This window comes from Mus pahari, chromosome X (genome assembly GCF_900095145.1).
Source record: "Mus pahari chromosome X, PAHARI_EIJ_v1.1, whole genome shotgun sequence".
NCBI lineage: Eukaryota > Metazoa > Chordata > Mammalia > Rodentia > Muridae > Mus > Mus pahari.
The window spans coordinates 128,849,715-128,853,747 of record NC_034613.1 but is presented as its reverse complement, the minus strand read 5'-3'; positions in this window follow the sequence as shown (position 1 = coordinate 128,853,747).

Sequence of the window (4,033 nt, the reverse complement as noted above, 5' to 3'; positions counted from 1 at the left end):
CAAAATGGCTGTTTTTCTCATTAAGGTTACATTTCCAATAGCTGTTTTATACTATGTTTTGTAAATTATTAATCAATGTTGTTTTTATCAATTTCACATAGTAATTTCCACACAATAGTTATTTAATCTTAACAAAAACCTTGTTATTTGAACTCTTTCATTATATATATATATATATATATATATATATATATATATATATATATATTTCTTTGCAGAGAATATGATAAGGGGGTAAAATTATATCCTGCACAAATAAATCCATGAAGATAAAGTTCTTTGGGGAAAGTGGAATGTAAATGAAGTTCAGGAAGAAACTGTATAACATGTCTGATGGTGTTTACAAGAAGTGGCAGCTGTTTTGAAATGTTTACCATGAGCTGCAACTAATTAAATGTCAGGAAGAATTTGAGATGGCAGTTAGAACACATACAGATATTACAGTTTTCCAAAACCCTTTTTAGAGGATATAAGTAAAAAGTTCCAGACCATCATGCCTGCTTGAGGCCTATGGGTCTCTTAAAAGTCAGAGCCAGACCTACACCAAGCTCTCCTCGGAAGACTGGGTTTCTTACTTAACTCTTGGAGACTGTCCCACGCTTTTTTAAACAGAAAAAAAAAATGCCTCCATGGCTCCCATGAAATATAAGCTTCCTATAACACACTTTGAGAAGATTGCTGGGTTTACTTTGCTTCCTGGCTCTTGTGAGTAGAGCGGCAAAGAACACGGGTGAGCAAGTGTCTGCAGAGGAGGACGCCGAGACCTTTGACATATGCCAAGGAGGGGCATAGCTTGGTTATATGGTGGATCTATTGTTAGCAATTTGAGAATTCTCCACATTGATTTCCAGAGCGGCAGTACCACTTTGCGATCCCACCAACAGTGAATGGAGATTCCTTTTTCCAGATACCCCCTACCCTAGCATTTGTTAGTTGTTTTCTTGATCTTAGCCATTCTGGTTGGTGTAAAAGGAAATCTCAGAGTACTTTTAATTTATACTTCCCTAATTGACAATGATTTTAAACACTTTAAAAGATATTTCTAGTCATTTTTTTCCTTTTGAGAACTATCAGTTCAGATCCGTAGCCTCCACCCTTTATTTACTTCACTGTCATTAAGTTAGTATTGCCACATATGATCTGAATATATTGAAGTGGACAACAAATCTCTATAAACAAACAAACAAACAAACAACAAAAGGAAAGTGAGTTGTCTTATGCTGGCTAAAGGTTTTAGCCTCAACACTGACTAAATTGCAGCAATCAACTTGTCTTACTACAAAGTATCTGTTTTGTTGGAGGACTGTGTTCCTCATTTCAATTTCCGGGCCCTCCGCTGAGAGTATTGGGATTGGAGGGCTCCCTGAAGACAGAGATCTGGTTTACTTCTTCCCACACCAGCACAGTGCTCATAGGGCACCCGGGTCAGGAGCCCTGAGTGTGCAGATGGGAGCAGGATCCCAGGGCTGCCCTTTCCCAGCTGTGTCAGCATAGTCTGGGAAGACTCAGCCTCACAGCTGATTATGGGGTGATGAGGATATGAGGAGCTGATGGGGTAGAGGACAAGGCAGGGTTCTTGTTGTCTGTGGTTAGGAGTGCGGTGAGTTATGGTGAGGATTCCAGCCGTTGTACATGTACATGCACCTGGGCATGTTTTCTAGAAGGTAGCTCCAGAGTGAATTTTCAAGATCCACGTTCCTCTGATTCTACTCAATGCAAGCAACCTCCTACTTTGTGGGTCTCAGTTTGTCTGCCTGTGATTCAGGGCAGGACTCAAGGTGTTTACTCTCCTGCCTCCTTCTGGCTTAGGGTGCTGCTTCTACACCAGGTAGTGAGAGAGATACGTGCCTTCTCATCGGTGGATATGGTAGAGAGATAGTTGGGCTGGGGTTATTGTGCCAGTTTTACAGAGTGAGATGCTAGAGTAAGACCCAGGGACTCAAATCCCAGTGGAACTGCCTTTCATCTTTGTGTCAGCCCTGATGTAGACCCATGCAGGATCTGTGATTGCCACGTCAGTCTCTGTGAGCCCCTGTGAACCCTGCTGAGTTTATTCTGTGGGCAGTGTTCCTTTAGCCCATTTTAAAAGTTGATCATTTTAAAATTCTTTGTTTTTTTTGTTTTTTGTTTTAGTTCTTTGTATATTGTGAAAATTATTCCCTTACTAGATGTATAGCTATCACAGATTATCTCCCATTTGCTGGGCTTATTCTTTATCCAGTTGATTGTAACTCTGTGCTGCACAGAGGCTTTTTAGTATTATGAGTTGTTGGCCTCAGTTCCAGAGTAAAAGGTATCCTGTTTGGAAAGTACCTTAATGCACCATTGTATCTATGTTTTCTTCTAGCACTTTCAGCATTTCAGGCTTTAAGTTGAGGTCTCTGATCAATCTGGATTTGATGTTTGTGCATGGTTACAGATATGGGTCTAATTCCATCCTTTTACATGTAGACATTCATTTGCCCAGCTCCAGTAGTTGAAGATGCAGTATTTCCTCCAATACTGTGTAATTCTGGTATCTTTGTAAAATATTAGATGGCTACAAAATTGTTTATGCTTTTGTGGTTTTCTCTATTGATCTACATGTGTATTTTTGTATTAGTACCACATTGTTTTTAATACTTTAATACAGCTTGAAATCTGGTATGGTAATCCCTCCAGAATTTTTTTAAAATTGTTTTTTCTTTTTTGCTCAGGGCTTCTTTGGCAATCTGGGATCTTTTGGGTTTCAAATTTAATTTTAGGATTCTTTTCAAGTTTTGTGAATACCATGGAAATTTGATTGGGATTACATGGAATATGTAAATTGCTTTTGGTAGGATAGTCATTTTCATAATATTATTTCTATCAATCCATGAGCATGGGATGGTGTTCCACTCTTTATGTGTCTTTCTCAATTTCCTTCTCCAGGAATTTCAAGGTTTCCTTTGAAAGTCTTTGACTTACTTGGCTGTATTTATTCCTAGGCCAACCCAGGTTACTATATTGAGCAAAACTATCTATTATGATTGAAGAAGACAGATTATTTTTCTTCAATGAAGCAAACTAATGCAATTCATGATCACAAACCGTCAGTAGAATAGATACTTAAGATTAAATACAGAGACACATCTAGAAGGCATCAGGATAGAATAAACCACAATAAAAGAGTTAAACTAATGAAGAATAGAAAACACCAAATACTACAAAATTGACACAGTGACAGGAATTAATGCACTCTTAATAATAGTAACTTGGAATATTGGTTAATTACATCCTCCCATTCAAAAGTCACAGACTAAGAGCACTGACTGCTCTTCCAGAGGTCCTGAGTTCAATTCTGAAAAGAGCAACAGTGTACTCACATACATTAAAAAAGAGAAAGAAATGAAGAAAAAAGACAATTGTCACCAAAGGGTGAAAAGAAAATGGAAAATGGCATTCCTAGCAAGTGAAAATAGAAAGTAAGCAGGGGTTCCTGCTCTAATATTTGACAAAATAAATTTGGAACCAAGATTACCTGGAAGAAATAATGAAGGTCATTTCATACTGAATAAAGGAACAATTTATAATTCTAAATATGGGTTGGTATACCCAATTTCATAAAAAACAACCATCCCTGAATGTTTTAAAAAATTAATCCCGATCTTTGCTCCAGTGCACTGCCTGGGAGAGGGCGGACTGGAGAAGCTTCACAGCTTCTGGGAAAGATCCCGTTTCTGGTTCCAGTCACCTGGCACTTTCCCCGCCCAAGAAGGGGTGTCCACCCAGGAGCAGTCTCAATGCCTGAACCTGTAGGAGGGCCATCTTTGCTCCGGTTTGCTTAGGCTCCAGTCTGCACTAGCAAGAGTGTGGACCGCAGAAGTTACACAGCTTCGGGACAGACAGAAGCAACCTAACTTCTGGGACAGACCCTGTTTCAGGCTCCAGAAATTTGGGCACCTTCCTCGCCAGAGGAAAGGTGACCAACTGTGATGGCTCTGTCTGCAAGAGCAGGTGAGAGAGTCATATTGTGTCCAGGGTCCCTCAGTGGCTAGTCTGTGCAGGTGAGTGA